The sequence below is a fragment of the Anomaloglossus baeobatrachus genome, chromosome 2, assembly GCF_048569485.1.
Source record: "Anomaloglossus baeobatrachus isolate aAnoBae1 chromosome 2, aAnoBae1.hap1, whole genome shotgun sequence".
NCBI classification, from domain to species: Eukaryota; Metazoa; Chordata; class Amphibia; order Anura; family Aromobatidae; genus Anomaloglossus; species Anomaloglossus baeobatrachus.
In genome coordinates this window covers 377,924,120-377,947,757 of record NC_134354.1, presented here as the reverse complement: position 1 = coordinate 377,947,757, position 23,638 = coordinate 377,924,120, and the positions used below count along the sequence as shown (strand labels likewise).

Sequence of the window (23,638 nt, the reverse complement as noted above, 5' to 3'; positions counted from 1 at the left end):
CGGGATTGGCACTGCTACAGAATGAATTCATGAATAAGCACAAATCACACACAGGAGACTGCAAAGCAAAATCGATTCACCATCATGAGAAAGTGACCACGCTCATCTCTGGACCAATTATTTTTTGTGCAGGTCGTTAGTGTTGGTTATTCTTTGCTTATTTTTTCAATTTTTCTGTAATTATTTACGGATAAACATAGGATGGGTCTTGGACAGTGGAGTATTTTATTAACTGTTTTAATGCCATGGAAATGTTAGCACTGAAAAATATACTTTCTGTGTCCTGGTGGTCCATATTTAAACTGATAGATGCCATTATTACAAACCTATGTACATTTAGACACTCTATATACGGTTCCATAAAGAATTCTGTTACCTGTCATATATGTTATCGAAACTGCAACACCCTTACTATAAGTGGAATATAAAATACTGTATCTACACATTTACCAATATTCTAAAAAACAAAGGAAATATTTCTTTTTGGGTCCATAATGTTAGTCTCTGTTTTTACAGGAGCATATATAATATGTATGTATATGTATATATAACAGCAGGACCATATGGTGGCAGATGGAGTGCCTCCAGCTTATAATATGGGATTTCAGGAGTTCAGTATGCTGTAGTACAGGGTCTGGACCATAGAGAAAAGATAATACTGTTCACTTCTTACCAAGTTCAACAGAATGTATTGTGAATCCGGTGACTGAAAGTAATCTCGTATCAGAGTAAAATAAACTTTTCATATAGTTTATGTCATACATTTTGTTCTGCCTAAAGGAAGGGACACCATCCTTTTTCTATATTTAAATAACACGTATATTATATTTAGCTGAGTCACATGGGTCAGTCAGAGTCTATAGCTTAGAAAAAACCAAGGAGAAAAATTGTATGAAAAATACCCTGAATATAAATAAATAAATTGCAAGTGCTTAATAACAGGGTACTTAGTGTATACATTTTTGCAAAAAGGTAAAAAGCTGTCTCACCTCGTCACGGTGTACCCATCTGAGACAGTCCCTAACCTACTGAAGTTAAAAACATTATCAATACCTGACTTGTGTCATGTCAGAACTCCAATATGGATGGTGGCAAGTGGTTAGCTGTGTCCCAGATAAAATACACAGCAAAGTGAGACGCAATCAGCTGTTCAGTCTCAGTACTAGGAGGGCTGCGCCCCCAACTTGCAACCAAGCAAGAAAACATACAAAAAACACAAAAACCTGAGCTGAAACAATGTTCAGTAAACATGCAACATTAAGCATGTGAATTGCAGCCTTAAGACTAGAAAAAACCAAGGAGAAAAATTGTATGAAAAATACCCTGAATATAAATAAATAAATTGCAAGTGCTTAATAACAGGGTACTTAGTGTATACATTTTTGCAAAAAGGTAAAAAGCTGTCTCACCTCGTCACGGTGTACCCATCTGAGACAGTCCCTAACCTACTGAAGTTAAAAACATTATCAATACCTGACTTGTGTCATGTCAGAACTCCAATATGGATGGTGGCAAGTGGTTAGCTGTGTCCCAGATAAAATACACAGCAAAGTGAGACGCAATCAGCTGTTCAGTCTCAGTACTAGGAGGGCTGCACCCCCAACTTGCAACCAAGCAAGAAAACATACAAAAAACACAAAAACCTGAGCTGAAACAATGTTCAGTAAACATGCAACATTAAGCATGTGAATTGCAGCCTTAAGACTAGAAAAAACCAAGGAGAAAAATTGTATGAAAAATACCCTGAATATAAATAAATAAATTGCAAGTGCTTAATAACAGGGTACTTAGTGTATACATTTTTGCAAAAAGGTAAAAAGCTGTCTCACCTCGTCACGGTGTACCCATCTGAGACAGTCCCTAACCTACTGAAGTTAAAAACATTATCAATACCTGACTTGTGTCATGTCAGAACTCCAATATGGATGGTGGCAAGTGGTTAGCTGTGTCCCAGATAAAATACACAGCAAAGTGAGACGCAATCAGCTGTTCAGTCTCAGTACTAGGAGGGCTGCACCCCCAACTTGCAACCAAGCAAGAAAACATACAAAAAACACAAAAACCTGAGCTGAAACAATGTTCAGTAAACATGCAACATTAAGCATGTGAATTGCAGCCTTAAGACTAGAAAAAACCAAGGAGAAAAATTGTATGAAAAATACCCTGAATATAAATAAATAAATTGCAAGTGCTTAATAACAGGGTACTTAGTGTATACATTTTTGCAAAAAGGTAAAAAGCTGTCTCACCTCGTCACGGTGTACCCATCTGAGACAGTCCCTAACCTACTGAAGTTAAAAACATTATCAATACCTGACTTGTGTCATGTCAGAACTCCAATATGGATGGTGGCAAGTGGTTAGCTGTGTCCCAGATAAAATACACAGCAAAGTGAGACGCAATCAGCTGTTCAGTCTCAGTACTAGGAGGGCTGCACCCCCAACTTGCAACCAAGCAAGAAAACATACAAAAAACACAAAAACCTGAGCTGAAACAATGTTCAGTAAACATGCAACATTAAGCATGTGAATTGCAGCCTTAAGACTAGAAAAAACCAAGGAGAAAAATTGTATGAAAAATACCCTGAATATAAATAAATAAATTGCAAGTGCTTAATAACAGGGTACTTAGTGTATACATTTTTGCAAAAAGGTAAAAAGCTGTCTCACCTCGTCACGGTGTACCCATCTGAGACAGTCCCTAACCTACTGAAGTTAAAAACATTATCAATACCTGACTTGTGTCATGTCAGAACTCCAATATGGATGGTGGCAAGTGGTTAGCTGTGTCCCAGATAAAATACACAGCAAAGTGAGACGCAATCAGCTGTTCAGTCTCAGTACTAGGAGGGCTGCACCCCCAACTTGCAACCAAGCAAGAAAACATACAAAAAACACAAAAACCTGAGCTGAAACAATGTTCAGTAAACATGCAACATTAAGCATGTGAATTGCAGCCTTAAGACTAGAAAAAACCAAGGAGAAAAATTGTATGAAAAATACCCTGAATATAAATAAATAAATTGCAAGTGCTTAATAACAGGGTACTTAGTGTATACATTTTTGCAAAAAGGTAAAAAGCTGTCTCACCTCGTCACGGTGTACCCATCTGAGACAGTCCCTAACCTACTGAAGTTAAAAACATTATCAATACCTGACTTGTGTCATGTCAGAACTCCAATATGGATGGTGGCAAGTGGTTAGCTGTGTCCCAGATAAAATACACAGCAAAGTGAGACGCAATCAGCTGTTCAGTCTCAGTACTAGGAGGGCTGCACCCCCAACTTGCAACCAAGCAAGAAAACATACAAAAAACACAAAAACCTGAGCTGAAACAATGTTCAGTAAACATGCAACATTAAGCATGTGAATTGCAGCCTTAAGACTAGAAAAAACCAAGGAGAAAAATTGTATGAAAAATACCCTGAATATAAATAAATAAATTGCAAGTGCTTAATAACAGGGTACTTAGTGTATACATTTTTGCAAAAAGGTAAAAAGCTGTCTCACCTCGTCACGGTGTACCCATCTGAGACAGTCCCTAACCTACTGAAGTTAAAAACATTATCAATACCTGACTTGTGTCATGTCAGAACTCCAATATGGATGGTGGCAAGTGGTTAGCTGTGTCCCAGATAAAATACACAGCAAAGTGAGACGCAATCAGCTGTTCAGTCTCAGTACTAGGAGGGCTGCACCCCCAACTTGCAACCAAGCAAGAAAACATACAAAAAACACAAAAACCTGAGCTGAAACAATGTTCAGTAAACATGCAACATTAAGCATGTGAATTGCAGCCTTAAGACTAGAAAAAACCAAGGAGAAAAATTGTATGAAAAATACCCTGAATATAAATAAATAAATTGCAAGTGCTTAATAACAGGGTACTTAGTGTATACATTTTTGCAAAAAGGTAAAAAGCTGTCTCACCTCGTCACGGTGTACCCATCTGAGACAGTCCCTAACCTACTGAAGTTAAAAACATTATCAATACCTGACTTGTGTCATGTCAGAACTCCAATATGGATGGTGGCAAGTGGTTAGCTGTGTCCCAGATAAAATACACAGCAAAGTGAGACGCAATCAGCTGTTCAGTCTCAGTACTAGGAGGGCTGCACCCCCAACTTGCAACCAAGCAAGAAAACATACAAAAAACACAAAAACCTGAGCTGAAACAATGTTCAGTAAACATGCAACATTAAGCATGTGAATTGCAGCCTTAAGACTAGAAAAAACCAAGGAGAAAAATTGTATGAAAAATACCCTGAATATAAATAAATAAATTGCAAGTGCTTAATAACAGGGTACTTAGTGTATACATTTTTGCAAAAAGGTAAAAAGCTGTCTCACCTCGTCACGGTGTACCCATCTGAGACAGTCCCTAACCTACTGAAGTTAAAAACATTATCAATACCTGACTTGTGTCATGTCAGAACTCCAATATGGATGGTGGCAAGTGGTTAGCTGTGTCCCAGATAAAATACACAGCAAAGTGAGACGCAATCAGCTGTTCAGTCTCAGTACTAGGAGGGCTGCACCCCCAACTTGCAACCAAGCAAGAAAACATACAAAAAACACAAAAACCTGAGCTGAAACAATGTTCAGTAAACATGCAACATTAAGCATGTGAATTGCAGCCTTAAGACTAGAAAAAACCAAGGAGAAAAATTGTATGAAAAATACCCTGAATATAAATAAATAAATTGCAAGTGCTTAATAACAGGGTACTTAGTGTATACATTTTTGCAAAAAGGTAAAAAGCTGTCTCACCTCGTCACGGTGTACCCATCTGAGACAGTCCCTAACCTACTGAAGTTAAAAACATTATCAATACCTGACTTGTGTCATGTCAGAACTCCAATATGGATGGTGGCAAGTGGTTAGCTGTGTCCCAGATAAAATACACAGCAAAGTGAGACGCAATCAGCTGTTCAGTCTCAGTACTAGGAGGGCTGCACCCCCAACTTGCAACCAAGCAAGAAAACATACAAAAAACACAAAAACCTGAGCTGAAACAATGTTCAGTAAACATGCAACATTAAGCATGTGAATTGCAGCCTTAAGACTAGAAAAAACCAAGGAGAAAAATTGTATGAAAAATACCCTGAATATAAATAAATAAATTGCAAGTGCTTAATAACAGGGTACTTAGTGTATACATTTTTGCAAAAAGGTAAAAAGCTGTCTCACCTCGTCACGGTGTACCCATCTGAGACAGTCCCTAACCTACTGAAGTTAAAAACATTATCAATACCTGACTTGTGTCATGTCAGAACTCCAATATGGATGGTGGCAAGTGGTTAGCTGTGTCCCAGATAAAATACACAGCAAAGTGAGACGCAATCAGCTGTTCAGTCTCAGTACTAGGAGGGCTGCACCCCCAACTTGCAACCAAGCAAGAAAACATACAAAAAACACAAAAACCTGAGCTGAAACAATGTTCAGTAAACATGCAACATTAAGCATGTGAATTGCAGCCTTAAGACTAGAAAAAACCAAGGAGAAAAATTGTATGAAAAATACCCTGAATATAAATAAATAAATTGCAAGTGCTTAATAACAGGGTACTTAGTGTATACATTTTTGCAAAAAGGTAAAAAGCTGTCTCACCTCGTCACGGTGTACCCATCTGAGACAGTCCCTAACCTACTGAAGTTAAAAACATTATCAATACCTGACTTGTGTCATGTCAGAACTCCAATATGGATGGTGGCAAGTGGTTAGCTGTGTCCCAGATAAAATACACAGCAAAGTGAGACGCAATCAGCTGTTCAGTCTCAGTACTAGGAGGGCTGCACCCCCAACTTGCAACCAAGCAAGAAAACATACAAAAAACACAAAAACCTGAGCTGAAACAATGTTCAGTAAACATGCAACATTAAGCATGTGAATTGCAGCCTTAAGACTAGAAAAAACCAAGGAGAAAAATTGTATGAAAAATACCCTGAATATAAATAAATAAATTGCAAGTGCTTAATAACAGGGTACTTAGTGTATACATTTTTGCAAAAAGGTAAAAAGCTGTCTCACCTCGTCACGGTGTACCCATCTGAGACAGTCCCTAACCTACTGAAGTTAAAAACATTATCAATACCTGACTTGTGTCATGTCAGAACTCCAATATGGATGGTGGCAAGTGGTTAGCTGTGTCCCAGATAAAATACACAGCAAAGTGAGACGCAATCAGCTGTTCAGTCTCAGTACTAGGAGGGCTGCACCCCCAACTTGCAACCAAGCAAGAAAACATACAAAAAACACAAAAACCTGAGCTGAAACAATGTTCAGTAAACATGCAACATTAAGCATGTGAATTGCAGCCTTAAGACTAGAAAAAACCAAGGAGAAAAATTGTATGAAAAATACCCTGAATATAAATAAATAAATTGCAAGTGCTTAATAACAGGGTACTTAGTGTATACATTTTTGCAAAAAGGTAAAAAGCTGTCTCACCTCGTCACGGTGTACCCATCTGAGACAGTCCCTAACCTACTGAAGTTAAAAACATTATCAATACCTGACTTGTGTCATGTCAGAACTCCAATATGGATGGTGGCAAGTGGTTAGCTGTGTCCCAGATAAAATACACAGCAAAGTGAGACGCAATCAGCTGTTCAGTCTCAGTACTAGGAGGGCTGCACCCCCAACTTGCAACCAAGCAAGAAAACATACAAAAAACACAAAAACCTGAGCTGAAACAATGTTCAGTAAACATGCAACATTAAGCATGTGAATTGCAGCCTTAAGACTAGAAAAAACCAAGGAGAAAAATTGTATGAAAAATACCCTGAATATAAATAAATAAATTGCAAGTGCTTAATAACAGGGTACTTAGTGTATACATTTTTGCAAAAAGGTAAAAAGCTGTCTCACCTCGTCACGGTGTACCCATCTGAGACAGTCCCTAACCTACTGAAGTTAAAAACATTATCAATACCTGACTTGTGTCATGTCAGAACTCCAATATGGATGGTGGCAAGTGGTTAGCTGTGTCCCAGATAAAATACACAGCAAAGTGAGACGCAATCAGCTGTTCAGTCTCAGTACTAGGAGGGCTGCACCCCCAACTTGCAACCAAGCAAGAAAACATACAAAAAACACAAAAACCTGAGCTGAAACAATGTTCAGTAAACATGCAACATTAAGCATGTGAATTGCAGCCTTAAGACTAGAAAAAACCAAGGAGAAAAATTGTATGAAAAATACCCTGAATATAAATAAATAAATTGCAAGTGCTTAATAACAGGGTACTTAGTGTATACATTTTTGCAAAAAGGTAAAAAGCTGTCTCACCTCGTCACGGTGTACCCATCTGAGACAGTCCCTAACCTACTGAAGTTAAAAACATTATCAATACCTGACTTGTGTCATGTCAGAACTCCAATATGGATGGTGGCAAGTGGTTAGCTGTGTCCCAGATAAAATACACAGCAAAGTGAGACGCAATCAGCTGTTCAGTCTCAGTACTAGGAGGGCTGCACCCCCAACTTGCAACCAAGCAAGAAAACATACAAAAAACACAAAAACCTGAGCTGAAACAATGTTCAGTAAACATGCAACATTAAGCATGTGAATTGCAGCCTTAAGACTAGAAAAAACCAAGGAGAAAAATTGTATGAAAAATACCCTGAATATAAATAAATAAATTGCAAGTGCTTAATAACAGGGTACTTAGTGTATACATTTTTGCAAAAAGGTAAAAAGCTGTCTCACCTCGTCACGGTGTACCCATCTGAGACAGTCCCTAACCTACTGAAGTTAAAAACATTATCAATACCTGACTTGTGTCATGTCAGAACTCCAATATGGATGGTGGCAAGTGGTTAGCTGTGTCCCAGATAAAATACACAGCAAAGTGAGACGCAATCAGCTGTTCAGTCTCAGTACTAGGAGGGCTGCACCCCCAACTTGCAACCAAGCAAGAAAACATACAAAAAACACAAAAACCTGAGCTGAAACAATGTTCAGTAAACATGCAACATTAAGCATGTGAATTGCAGCCTTAAGACTAGAAAAAACCAAGGAGAAAAATTGTATGAAAAATACCCTGAATATAAATAAATAAATTGCAAGTGCTTAATAACAGGGTACTTAGTGTATACATTTTTGCAAAAAGGTAAAAAGCTGTCTCACCTCGTCACGGTGTACCCATCTGAGACAGTCCCTAACCTACTGAAGTTAAAAACATTATCAATACCTGACTTGTGTCATGTCAGAACTCCAATATGGATGGTGGCAAGTGGTTAGCTGTGTCCCAGATAAAATACACAGCAAAGTGAGACGCAATCAGCTGTTCAGTCTCAGTACTAGGAGGGCTGCACCCCCAACTTGCAACCAAGCAAGAAAACATACAAAAAACACAAAAACCTGAGCTGAAACAATGTTCAGTAAACATGCAACATTAAGCATGTGAATTGCAGCCTTAAGACTAGAAAAAACCAAGGAGAAAAATTGTATGAAAAATACCCTGAATATAAATAAATAAATTGCAAGTGCTTAATAACAGGGTACTTAGTGTATACATTTTTGCAAAAAGGTAAAAAGCTGTCTCACCTCGTCACGGTGTACCCATCTGAGACAGTCCCTAACCTACTGAAGTTAAAAACATTATCAATACCTGACTTGTGTCATGTCAGAACTCCAATATGGATGGTGGCAAGTGGTTAGCTGTGTCCCAGATAAAATACACAGCAAAGTGAGACGCAATCAGCTGTTCAGTCTCAGTACTAGGAGGGCTGCACCCCCAACTTGCAACCAAGCAAGAAAACATACAAAAAACACAAAAACCTGAGCTGAAACAATGTTCAGTAAACATGCAACATTAAGCATGTGAATTGCAGCCTTAAGACTAGAAAAAACCAAGGAGAAAAATTGTATGAAAAATACCCTGAATATAAATAAATAAATTGCAAGTGCTTAATAACAGGGTACTTAGTGTATACATTTTTGCAAAAAGGTAAAAAGCTGTCTCACCTCGTCACGGTGTACCCATCTGAGACAGTCCCTAACCTACTGAAGTTAAAAACATTATCAATACCTGACTTGTGTCATGTCAGAACTCCAATATGGATGGTGGCAAGTGGTTAGCTGTGTCCCAGATAAAATACACAGCAAAGTGAGACGCAATCAGCTGTTCAGTCTCAGTACTAGGAGGGCTGCACCCCCAACTTGCAACCAAGCAAGAAAACATACAAAAAACACAAAAACCTGAGCTGAAACAATGTTCAGTAAACATGCAACATTAAGCATGTGAATTGCAGCCTTAAGACTAGAAAAAACCAAGGAGAAAAATTGTATGAAAAATACCCTGAATATAAATAAATAAATTGCAAGTGCTTAATAACAGGGTACTTAGTGTATACATTTTTGCAAAAAGGTAAAAAGCTGTCTCACCTCGTCACGGTGTACCCATCTGAGACAGTCCCTAACCTACTGAAGTTAAAAACATTATCAATACCTGACTTGTGTCATGTCAGAACTCCAATATGGATGGTGGCAAGTGGTTAGCTGTGTCCCAGATAAAATACACAGCAAAGTGAGACGCAATCAGCTGTTCAGTCTCAGTACTAGGAGGGCTGCACCCCCAACTTGCAACCAAGCAAGAAAACATACAAAAAACACAAAAACCTGAGCTGAAACAATGTTCAGTAAACATGCAACATTAAGCATGTGAATTGCAGCCTTAAGACTAGAAAAAACCAAGGAGAAAAATTGTATGAAAAATACCCTGAATATAAATAAATAAATTGCAAGTGCTTAATAACAGGGTACTTAGTGTATACATTTTTGCAAAAAGGTAAAAAGCTGTCTCACCTCGTCACGGTGTACCCATCTGAGACAGTCCCTAACCTACTGAAGTTAAAAACATTATCAATACCTGACTTGTGTCATGTCAGAACTCCAATATGGATGGTGGCAAGTGGTTAGCTGTGTCCCAGATAAAATACACAGCAAAGTGAGACGCAATCAGCTGTTCAGTCTCAGTACTAGGAGGGCTGCACCCCCAACTTGCAACCAAGCAAGAAAACATACAAAAAACACAAAAACCTGAGCTGAAACAATGTTCAGTAAACATGCAACATTAAGCATGTGAATTGCAGCCTTAAGACTAGAAAAAACCAAGGAGAAAAATTGTATGAAAAATACCCTGAATATAAATAAATAAATTGCAAGTGCTTAATAACAGGGTACTTAGTGTATACATTTTTGCAAAAAGGTAAAAAGCTGTCTCACCTCGTCACGGTGTACCCATCTGAGACAGTCCCTAACCTACTGAAGTTAAAAACATTATCAATACCTGACTTGTATAGCTTGTAGTCAAATGTTCTTTCAATAGCTATTTCACATCTATTGAAAGTTTTTCTTTAGTCCATCGATAAACTTCAAACTCAATTTAATTTCTGAGCCAGCCTCCTTCTGTCTGTATCAGTCAACTATTACATCACTCAACACTAAAACAGAAGTTGTTAAAACAAAGCCAAAGTATGAATAAGGCCGGGGGTACACTGACTTTTGCCTTAAAACCTGTAGCATGTCGAAAGTGTCTTAGAAGTGAATTGTGACTGCCAAGACTGCAAAAGTATCAAGCAAGTTGCAAGAAGTCCCTCCAAGTTAGATTTTTCTGAGCGTCTTTGTTGTAGTACCTATGGGGTCACAATGTGACAACATTCAATTGTATGATGCTGTAGCAGAAAAACCTACCAAACTTTGGCCATTCAACAAGTATTGCATAGCTCCTGCCTTCAGGTTTGAGAGAAAGACATCTGGGCACTATTCAGATTAAAAGTACAGGGTGGGCCATTTATATGGATACACCTAAATAAAATGGGAATGGTTGGTGATATCAACTCCCCGTTTGTGGCTAATTAGTATATGAGAGGGGGGAAACTTTTCAAGATGGGTGGTGACCATGGTGGCCATTTTGAAGTTGGCCATATTGGATCCAACTTTATTTTTTCCAATGGGAAGAGGGTCATGAAACATATCAAACTTATTGAGAATTTCACAAGAAAAACAATGGTGTGTTTGGTTTTAACATAACTTTATTGTTTATTAGTTATTTACAATTTTATAACCACCTATAAATTGTGTTAAAAGTGCTGCCCATTGTTTTGGATTGTAAATACAACCCACTTCTCCCACTCTTGACACACTGATAGCAACACCGCAGAAGAAATGCTAGCACAGGCTTCCAGTATCCATTGTTTCAGATGCTGCACATCTTGTATCTTCACAGCATAGACAATTGCCTTCAGATGACCCCAAAGATAAAAGTCTAAGGGGGTCAGATCAGGAGACCTTTGTGGCCATTCCAATGGCCCACGATAACCAATCCACTTTCCAGGACATTGTTCATGTAGGAATGCTTCGACCTGCTGGTGCACCTACACATTATGGGTGTCAGGTCTGAGCATCCCTACATGAACAGTGTTCTGGAAAGTGGATTGGTCATCGTGGGGTAGTTGAATTGCCAGCAAGGTCTCACAATCTGACTTCCTTAGACTTTTATGTTTGGGTGTATCTGAAGGTAATTGTCTATGCTGTGAAGATACAAGATGTGCAGCATCTGAAACAACGGATACTGGAAGCCTGTGCTACCATTTCTTCTGCTGTGTTGCTATCAGTGTGTCAAAAGTGGGAGAAGAGGGTTGCATTGACAATCCAAAACAATTGGCAGCACTTTGAACACATTTTATAAGTGGTCATAAAATTGTAATTAACTAATTAACGAATAAAGTTACATTAAAACCAAGAAAGCCATTGTTTTTCTTGTGAAATTCTCAATATGTTGATGTGATGCATGACCCTCTTCCCATTAGAAAAAATAAGGTTATATCCAAAATGTCTGACTTCAAAATGGCCTCCATGGTCACCACCCATATTGAAAAGTTTCCCCTCTCCCATATACTAATGAGCCACAAACAGGTAGTTGATATCACCAACCATTCCCATTTTATTTAGGTGTATCTGTAAAGCCTGATTGGAGCCACAGACTCAGACTGGCTGTTAGGGGAGTCTAGAGAAAAGCCGCTCACAAAGCAGGACTCCAAGAACTCTGCAACCCTTTAACCCCTATACAGGGATATGGAATTACACAGAGCTCCAGAGATCACTACCTGTGATAGGCTGTAGTCCGTGGTCGTCAGGCAGGGTCAAAAACCAGGAGATGCTAAACAGGAACAGAATCGGCAGGCAAGGGCGTAGTGAGGAGACAAAGCAGAGGTCAAATCCGGAACTGGCAGCAAGGTAAAAAAATGACAGGCAGGAGCGTAGTCAAACAACAAGCAAAGGTCAGCGCACAGGAATCAAAATACACACAGCACATGAGCCAGGAGTACAGAACTATCTCTTGCAGTGGTCATGTGACAGGAGGGGAAATAAGAAGGGTGTGGTGTCTTCCCATTGGCTGCAGGTGAATGTTGGCAACTTCAGCTGGAAGACACACGCCACCTACAGTCAGCCAGTGGTTCTGCAGGTTCCAGGGAAACCCAGCCTAGTGGATGAGCGGAGCCTGTGCTCCGCAGAGCCATGGGCACCGACTCCTCTCCCATCATCAGCACTATCCATGGTGGGAACATGGCGTCATCTGGCGATCGGAGCAGAAGTGGCAGGAACGGACTCCGGTGGGGATGTGACAGTATCCATATAAATGGCTCACCCTGTATATTAGTAAGTTAAGGGGCTTTAATTTGGGCACCACACATTTTAATTGTCCGTCCAACCACTTTAATGCTTCATGGTAAGCTGTGGGATATTTTTTTACATTTTTTTTATTAATGCTGCATTTTACTTCTTAAAATTTGTTTTGTATTGAAGCAAAAGAGACTCAGCTAATTCCTTTCCATTAAGAATGGAATTTTTCCGAGTCCTTCAGTTTGTGTTCAGTAATGCTTTGATTTTTAATTGTAGGTCATCAAATACGAAGCTAGACCATGCAGGAGGCTGTATGGAGGTAAAGGGATGGTACGGAGTCCCTGTATGGTAGTATGGAAATACTATAAGCCAGTGTTCGCCAACTTCAGTCTTCAAGGCCCAACAACAGTGCATGTTCTTAGTATTTCCTTAGTACTGCACAGGGGTTAAAATCATCCTCTGTGCAGATGATTAAATTATCAACTGTGAAATACTAAGGAAATCCTGAAAACATGACCTGTTGGTGTCGCTTATGGACTGGAATTGGGGAAAACTATTCTAGGCCTATAAAAAGTTATACTATCACAGATTTATATATTGTATTTTCAAACAACCAGTTCTTATTTGCACCATAACATCCTTTTATCGTTATATAATTTCCTTATTTCTATCAATGTTCACTGTTTTCCTTCAGAGGAATACTTATTCACTATGTTTATTGTGTCTCTTTACCTTTCCTATGTTATTTTCACATTTATTCAGAATATTTTCATTCATTACTCACATTTGTTAACATGATACAACATACGCCCACATAGAACAGAAGAAGAGTCATGTTGGCCAACTTTAATGTCTCAATTTGTGTCTATATAATCTTAGATATTTGTTGGCAATGTCTTTGTCTCAGCATTTGTTGCCAGACTTTATTCATGGTAAAAGTGACAACATACAGTACTATAATTCTATAAGGCTAACACTGAATAGCAATATAATGCAGTATTAGGTGATATTGCTAATTGAAATGCAGACTCTATCTGTATAGTATTATCACATATCCCATTGCACTCTGGGTCAGTCTTACTCCCTGAAAAAAGAGACCATCAATGTATTAATTACTGCATAGAGCTCACAAAATAATCAGAAGTGAGACTTTTTACCTAGCATCGCCAAATGAAGACAGATGTACTTGATCTTCCCCAAGTGTAGCAAGTGTACTTTCAAAGAGAATTTGGACCATATGTCTTCATGGTTTATATTACTGACTGGAAAAGCGAGGCTGTTTGAAAGTCTGTTTATTTTATTCATTACCCTATTTTTCCTATCTTTGTTAAGTTTGAATTAGAGGCAAACATACAGAATAAAAAAAAATTAGAGTAACTAAGTCCGTCCTTCCTTCCTTCCTTCCGTCCTTCCTTCCTTCCTTCCTTCTTTCCTTCCTTCCTTCTTTCCTTCCTTCCTTCTTTCCTTCCTTCTTTCTTTCCTTCCTTCCTTCCTTCCTTCCTTCCTTTTCTACATGAGAAGTGTGTACATTGGGAAAAGTTTACAAAAATAGGGTGGAATTAACTATGACTGGCATTACAAGACTGTAGAAAGACTGATAATTGCACAACCCTTTGTAAATTTAGTACATCTCTCTATGTTATCTGTGCATTGGAAAATAAAATCTACACCAGCTCATTATAGATATAATATCCGTTATAATTTATGACCATTTCTGATGAAAATGACAGCAAATCTTTTGGGCCATAGGTGATCGCACCCCTCCACTAAGCCCCACTCACATTTTAGAAAGGTTTCAGGGTCAGCATCAAAATGCAAAAGCTGGAAAAATATTTCACAATCACAACTTTTTAAATGTAGAGACTGATTTAAAATCTTTGATAATGCCACGATCCTCCACGCAGCACATCTTGGACTGTTTAGAATGTGCTGTTTCTGGTACCTGGCTGTGGCTGAGTTGTCAGTCTGGTCATGTCAAAGTTATTCTGCATGCTGGTTCTGGGAAGGATTGAGTCAGTCAGATGGTTTGACTTCCAGGAATTAGTCTGCTTCTTAACTGAGCAGCTTTCCTCAGTTTGCTGCCAGTCGAACACTTTGAACCACTGTGTTACCCATGCTCCTGTGCTAATTCTGGTCTCTGTTACTGACCTGGACTGAACATCATTTACTCTTTGACTCTACCCTGTACCTATTATTAGTCCACTGTTTTTTTATCCCTGCACCATGACCTGTTTAAGTCTCTGTTTTGCCCCTTTTTTCTTGACTCACTCTCCTGGTATACCTGACCTTGGAGCGCTATTTGACCACATCTCTGCCTTCTCTTTTGGTACCATGACCTTTACTGGAACTGACCATGGATTGCCTGACCACTCTGCCAATCCCTATCCCTGAAAGTAGTAACGTATTTCACTTCCTCTGTCACCTCCCTGCCACCGTAGTGACTAGCGTCCCATTCACCATCCTTCTACTATATTCACAATCCCGCTACCTTAGTGACTAGCGTCATAGATAAATTACGTCTATAGGGTATCCGAAATATATTTCAACATAAAAGGGTTGTGCACTACTAGGACAACCCCTTCTGATTCCAAATGTTTCCCCCAGGTAAAATAATAAAGCCTCCCATTTTGGCGCCTTTCCAGTGGTATCTGAGCTCACTGTGCTAAGGCTTACTTGGAGTTGTAACATCACGCGACCCCCACATCCAATCAGCACTGGTTTCCTTCTCTCTGCCTCAAACCAAATGAGTTAATCAACAGGAAGTGGGTGCTGTTTACAGCTCATTTGGTCCAATGGCGGGGAGAAAGAAGTTGGTGCTGATTGGACACAGGGCTTGCTTGATGTTACACCCCCCTTGACCCTCAGCACCGCGAGCCTGGACACTGCTAGAAGGGTGTCTGTACAGGAGGTGAGTATATTCTTTATTATTTTATCTGTGAAAAGCATGTGGAATCAGAAGGGGGTGTCCTGGTAATGGACAACCCCTTTTCTCATAAGAAAAGGAAAGGAACAAAAAAGATTACCAGTCACCTACAGATTATACTGGGATTCTTTAGTGCTTCTTTTTTAATTATACTTCTCACAGTTACCATCGTATAGAATGTGCATAATAAATTAAGGTATTTAGTAAAGTACTATGCACATTCTTTAAAGTGAAAAAAATTCTGTATGCTTTTGAGCAGATCATCTTTTAATTTTATCTACTTCAATTTCTTTGGCTTCGAGGCCTTAACATTCTGCAGTCAGAGGCTTCTCTTTGCCGGTGATCCTTATCTCTTTTTTCACTGGACCTGTTGTAATATCTTTCCCAAACTACATGGCTATCAGCTGCTAATCTCTCTACATGGAATCAGTGATGATTATGTTTGATCTGGTAGGACATTCCTCCCCCTTGCTCTTCTTAACTGCATATTTATATGCTTGCTTCAATATGTTTTGTGCTCATCTCACAAACGCAGTGTGTCAGACCCTCACCGTAAAACACTCATCACTTATCATCGTTATCCAACTTCGTGTCACACAGGTCTTATTTTCTATTGATTTCATCTTCAATTGACATTAACTGCATTGTTAACCTTTATAACGATGAGGGGCCAAGTGTGTGTCATATTAACTGGATGGTTTTATGGTTTCCAAAGTGTTGACCTAGCTCCAAGAAGCAGTAGAGGCCTCATGTCACATATTGTTTTTTTTCTGGTAGATTTTGAATATTGATATAATATTAATGCACATTTACATAGGCATACATTTAAATGAATATGTCTATTTCAGAAAATGTAATGATGATTGAATGTGCAGACACAAATAAGGCTGTTGATATTAAGAATTCAATTTTGAAAACATTATAAAACAGTGAAAAGTAAAAAAAAATAATTTTAAAAAATCTGAAAAGTTAAAATATGAAAGTTCAAATCACACAACTCTTGCCCGATTAAAAATAAAGATAAAATATAGACATATCTTGTATCTTTACATTGAGAAAAGTCTGATCTATCAAAATCTAAAAATAATCCGCCCGATCGGTAAACACTGTAAACAAAAATAACTCAAGAACACAAAAATTATGTTTTTTGGTCACTGTAGTGCCACAAAAAATCCTGTAACAAACGATCAAGATATCATATCTACCCCAAAATGGTATAAAAAAAATTGTTGTCTTGCCCCGAAAAAAAATTTATCACGCATTAACTGAAAAATGTAAACTTTTTGGGTTTTGGAAAATTATGACACAATCCTCACCAATTTTTTTTGCAAACTTCTGATTTTTTTTTCACATCTAAAATAATAAAAAAACTGAACATGCTTAGTATCGCCGTATTCATACTGATGAACAGAATCTTAGTTCATGGTCATTTTAACCAAAAATCTACAACATAAAAACAATTCCCAAAAAATCATGTCACAGTTGTTTTTTTTCTCAATTTCTCCCCATTTGGAATTCTTTCCTCGTTTTCCAGTACACTATGTGGTAAAAATGAATGACTTGTTCTACAAAAAACAAGCTCTCATATATCAACGTTGACAAAAAAAAGGTATTGCTCTGGGAAGAAGGGGAGGAAAAAAACAAAGTGAAAAAATGGAAATTGGACACATCTTGTGGGGATTTTAACCTCTTTACGACCAAGGACAAACTGTAACATGCTTGTTCACCTCCCTTCCGTAAGCGAGTGGTGAGCCCGCCATAATCCCCACACAAGTTTCTGATCTCATCAACAAACATTTGTAGCTAACAGGCGCAGGTGGATTGGAGATACACCTGCACCTGTTAACGCCTTACATTGGGCTGTCAAATACTGACAGCGTCATTTAATTTGCATCAGCGGGGATCCTGCCGTTTTCCGCTGCCATCGGCGATCACATGACATGATCATGGGGTGCCTTGGTGTTGTCATGATAACGTAAGATCAGCTGATGACCCCTGATGCTGCCATGACTCACTTCCTGTGAGAGCTGACAGCGCGCCGGCACTCACAGGAGATGAGCATTTCTGCTGACCAGAACGATGATACTTGACAAACAGAAATGAATCTACAAAAAATGGGATAAGTAACAATTTCAGTTCAAGACTAAAAAAAATAAGTCATCACTGAGCCCAAGATCCCAAATGATGAGAACACTATAGGGCTCGGAAAATGGCGACAAAAGCGCTATTCTTTTTTTGGGAAAATGTCTGAATTTTTTTCACCCCTCAGATAAAAGTAAAAGTATACATGTTTGGGGTCTATGAATTTGAATTTGTACTGACGTGAGGCATCATACTACCATGTCAGTTTTACCACGTAATGAACGTGGTGAATAAAAAAAGACCCAAAACATTCATGCAATTGCACTTTTTTCACTATTTTTCCACATTTGGATATTTTTTCCTATTGTCCAGTACACTGTATGGTAAATGTAATTGTTTCATTCAAAAATACAACTTGTTCTGCAAAAAATAAGCCCTGATATGGCAAGATTGATGGAAAAATAAAGTTATGACTCTCAGAAGAAGGGGAGGAAAAATGAAAATGAAAAAAGGAAAATCGCCTGGGGGTGAAGGGGTTGGCATAGAATAATGTATCTACTAATACAATATCATTTAAAGAGGAACATTTGAATTCTTCCTCATCCACTCATCTCTAATCGCAAATAAAACCAATAAAACATATTTGTCTATCTGAAATCACTAAAAACATAACAAACTGTGTTTGTTCCTTGTCTGATGCTTTATATGTGCTTTATGAAAAGTTTCTACAGAAGCAGCAGTAGTGCCAAACAACCAGCACACAACTCTACTAAGGCAGTTCACCCCAATCGCTCTGTGCTATTACTGTATTGTGCTGTTCCAATACTAAATGTATGAAAACAAATGAGAGCGCAAAATAGGGCTTTACCAGATAAATGGTGAGTTAGGTAAAATTGAAACCACTCACCTGGCAGGGTTGTGGCAGCCCCAACTCCAATATAAGGTATAATTTAATGGCAGTTGCTGCAGCTCCACGTGAATAATCTGGAAGGTACTGGAGAAAGAAGGGATGTATTGCCGCGCTACCACCAATACGAAGAAGTGTTGATTAATATTAGTAATTTATTTTACAGGTCGACATGTTTCTGTGATCAAGTCCCCGTCATCAGGACCATGGAAATCAACAACAGATTTCAACTGTTGTTGATTTTCATGGTACTGAGAAAGGGAACTTGATCCCAGAAACACGGCGACCGGTAAAATAAAATTACTAATATTAATCAACACTTCTTCGCATTGGTGGTAGCGCGGCAATACATCCATTCTTTCTCCAGTACCTTCCAGAATATTAAATGTATGGCTGGCATGATGATTAAATAGCACGAGTGCACTAGTCTAGTCTATACTAATAGCATAGCACTGCACAATAGTTTGCTTGCAATAAACAACTAAAGGGGCTGTACACTACTTTACATTGATTACCTATCTTTAAAGTAGTTGTCCACTACTAGGACAACCCCTTCTGATTCCACATTTTCCCCAAATAAAATAATAAGCCTATACTCCTCTCTTGTACCGGTGGTGTCCAGTCTTGCGATGCCGAGGCTCACGTGGGGTTGGGACATCACATGAGCCCCACGTCCAATCAGCGCCGACTTCTGTCTCCCCACCTTCACGCCAAACTAACAATCAACAGAAAGTAAACGCAGCGGGACTCACGTGATGTTACAACCCCACATACTGCTGGAAGGCTTTATCATTTTACCTGGGGTAATCAGAAGGGGTTGTCCTAGTAGTAGACAACCCCTTTAATATAGATCATCAATGACTGATTGGCTGGGGTCTGACACCAGACACCACTCCCATAACTGAGCATTTGCGGCGGCCTGCTACCGCCGCTAGGATTGTGCAGATCTGACCGGTGGGGGTGCCGGGTGTTGGACCCCAACCGATCAGGCATTGATGACCTATCCAGAGGATAGGCCATCAATGTAAAAAAAAAAAACAACCTCTTTTATATGCTTTAAAGCTTTTCATAGCACTTGAATTGTCAAGCAAGATCAAAACCAGATCAACTCAATGTTAAACAGAAAAACAGAATAAAAGATACAAGGGTAGTCGATACGAGTCAAAGACTTTAGAAAGAAAATGGGTGTGAAAACTTCTAATGTACATAAATGAATAACATAACATGATAGAGGTACTGTAGAAGTATAAAAACATCTTGCAAGTAGCAGAACTATTCAAAGTCTGGGATCCAACACAGGTGAAAGCAGATTTAAGTAAAACAAGGTATAAACCTATGTATTATTATGCTTTTTACTAAAAATACCATTTTTAATTGTCCTATGTGTTTAGCATGTTTAGCTGTTAAAGACAGATCTTGTTTTCCACATATTGAGTTAGAAGAGTGTACCAACCAGTGTATTTGGCAAGGTCTTTTCTTGGCTGACCATGCTCCAAGGAGCAGAGGAGTGGCAGTCATGGCTATCGGACACTTGGAATGAGGTGAGGCCACTCTGCCAATTAAAAATTGTTGAGGCTTTGTAGCTAGGTGTGATGCCTTTCCCTCATATTCTGACATCAAACTGTCTAGAGAAAAGTTTTAAAGTTGTTCTTTAATGGCATGATGTCTGTGGAGAAACATATTATTTTTATTATTATTAATGATGTCTCTGAACAGCACAGTGAGCAGAGGATCCAACATATGGCCATGGCTTGCTTCATTAAAAGACTTCTCGTTATTTTGATCTCCGCTGTTTATTTTTCTCATTGGGGACATATTTCTTTAATTGTTGTTTTAATTTTCTCATGTCTAATTGACAAAGGATCCAGATGGACTAAATCTTCCCGGTTTCAATATGTATTAGAAAGAGTTATGGACCATTTATTTGTCTATTAACACTATAAACGGTTGAGAAACTTCGTCTGTAGTTGTAAGCTCAATGTTTAACATCTCAGCTGCCAGTCGATCAGATACTGTAATCCTTTGTTTTAAATTGATTTTCTCTTTTTTCTCTAGTTTTATATTTACTTTTTTGGTTTTATAAACAAGGTTTTACAAGGTTCCAACATATTTATCCATCATATATAAAATATATGACCAACTCCTTGAGGAAATTGATTCCAACATAAAAAGTGCAATCAGCCTACACATGCATTACATGTAGATAATTGTATTACAGGGGGAAAATAAAATTTCATGCTAGAGAAGCAAAGCTTTTTTTTTTTAATTTAGTTGATATTCTACACATTATCCATGCTCCAAATTAACTTGCTTCCTCAGAAGATATAGCAATAAATATAGAATATATCACTATACAGTGACCGAATGGTTCTTCCAACAAGCTTCCATCTACATCACACAAGCCCACATTTTAACATTATGTTATGGAAAACATTTTCTACCAGGATCCGATATTACAAGCATAGCATACCCAAATATTAGCACTATAGGATAAAATAAAATACCATCATAGCATCATACAGGTCTGCTTGGCATCATCATGATGCAGACCAGGCAAATCAATAGTGTAATGCACAAATGAAGCCAAAGGCATAGTGTAAGGAATAGTGAACTCCACTGACTCACAGTGGATACCTTCTGTTCCTAAATGGAGGAATAGTTGGAAATAAGGGACCCGGCGTAATAGACATAAACATGCCTGTAACGCTTGTCACTACTTTACGGAGTCGCATGAATGGAAGGGTAGTCTGGAGAACTGGGGTCTGGTACCAGGAGGTCACATACAATCATAAGGGGTAAACAGGGGTGTAGTCACAGCACAATACAAAAGTCACAATACCAGAAGAGCACGTAGTAGTAAAAGGGAGCAAGCAAAGATAACGGTCTGGAGTACAAGACAGGAATGCACGACAGGAATAGGGAGCGGGCAGAGGGAAGGCCAAAAACAGTCTGGGGTCAGATTACCAAGATCAGAATGCTAGCAGACACAAAAGATACAGCAACACAGCAGAGCCAAAGAATACAACTGGCAGAGTTCTGGGGAAGCATACTCAGTGAAGAAGACTGTGCAATTACCCAGAAGAAGAAACAGCTGAGTAACCTTCACCTCCCAGAACCAGCCTGGGTGCCAGTATAGTGCCCAAGCTGCTAGTTCATTACAAGGACGGCACCACAGAGCATCTGTTAAAGTGGCGGTTGGTGTGCAGAGAAAGAACACTGGGCTGCACGGGAGCCAAACAGAAGGCTCTGCCATGACTGTAATGGCCCCCGACAGCCCCTTTAACATTTGACGTAGTTGGCAGCATGGACTTCTGGGTGGGCTAAGCCTTCCACCCCTGTTACGCATCTCCAAGGGCAAGGTGCTCTGCATAAAGGTATAGACACACTGCCAGATCTGTAAGTGCCGCAGAGCATCTCCAAAGGCAAGATGTTCTGCACAAGGAATGAACACACTATAAGATGTGTAAGCACCAAGTCTGTGAGATGCTCTGCACAGAGAATCATGACAAAGACTTTTTTATCAAGTATCGACATATGTATCGCTCATACATCTTGATCACTTATGTTACTGTGGGCCACTGGGATGCTTTATGTCATGCTTAACAGATTTCGTTAATGTTCTACGATTGTTGTACCATTGTGTGGCTCTACATGCAAATATCTGACAAATAAAATATATATATATATATATATATATATATATACAAAGCAAGAAGGCCTGCGGAGACACCATCACATGTTTCTCAATGCTGGCAAGAAACTAGCCAGGTCTTTCCCCGGGAAGGAACAACCACGGGAAGGGCAGTCTCCAGTCAAGGAAACCACCTATGCCAAACATGGTATCCATCCACAGACAGCCGTTTCGGGGTATTTGCCCCTCATCAGTGTGGAGTAGGAATCTGGCTAGTGGGACATTGCCTAGTAAAAGACTATGTGAGCAAGGATGGTTGACCTTAGGGAGATCAACATCCACCACTGCGGAGACACCATCACGTGTTTCTCAACGCAGTGATTCTAGAGCAATGCCCCCTGGGAAATATTCAAAGCAAGAAGGCCTGCGGAGACACCATCACATGTTTCTCAACGCTGGCAGGAAACTAGCCAGGTCTTTCACCGGGAAGGAACAACCACGGGAAGGGCAGTCTCCAGTCAAGGAAACCACCTATGCCAAACATGGTATCCATCCACAGACAGCCGTTTCGGGGTATTTGCCCCTCATCAGTGTGGAGTAGGAATCTGGCTAGTGGGACATTGCCTAGTAAAAGACTATGTGAGCAAGGATGGTTGACCTTAGGGAGATCAACATCCACTACTGCGGAGACACCATCACGTGTTTCCCAACGCAGTGATTCTAGAGCAATGCCCCCTGGGAAATATATATATATATATATTTACTGTATATTCCCGTTAATTCGATATCCTGAGATCAGGTCAATCAATCTTTTCGTCCAATTCAAATCAGTGTTTATTGTAGAGTGTTTACTGATGATCAAGTTTATATAAATTAGCTACATTTTCTCTGTCTGGCTGCATTACTGTATTTTTCGCTTTATAAGATGCACCTGATTATAAGACACACCCCCAAATTTGGTGAAGTAAAATAGAATTATTGTTTTTTAATGTTAAATGGGATCCATCTTATAATGCCAGTGTCCGTCTAACAAATCATATAGGGTATATGTCCCTCATAGCCCCCCATCCTAAAATTAGCCCCTTTAATCTGGATATGGCCCCCTTATATGGAATATAGCCCCCTTGTGCTGGCACACGTTCCCCTGTGCTGCCTACGGCCATCTATAGATTGCACACGTTCCCTGTGCTGCCTATGGCTCCCTATGGATTGCACACATCCCTCTGTGCTGCCTATGGCCCCCTATGGATTGCACATGTTCCCCTGTGCTGCCTATGGCCCCCTATAGATTGCACACATTCCCCTGTGCTGCCTATGGCCCCCTATGGATTGCACACATTCCCCTGTGCTGCCTATGGCCCCCTATGGATTGCACACAGTCCCCTGTGCTGCCTATGGCCCCCTATGGATTGCACACATTCCTTTGTGCTGCCTATGGCCCCCTATGGATTGCATATGTTACCCTG

General features: G+C 39.3%; 1 protein-coding gene across 1 annotated transcript in view; it reads left to right on the top strand.

The window, feature by feature from the left end:
* GRIK3 (glutamate ionotropic receptor kainate type subunit 3) overlaps nt 1-23,638 on the top strand; it is a 1,015,705-nt gene that overhangs the window by 380,702 nt on the left and 611,365 nt on the right. The gene's annotated exons all lie outside the window — the stretch shown is intronic.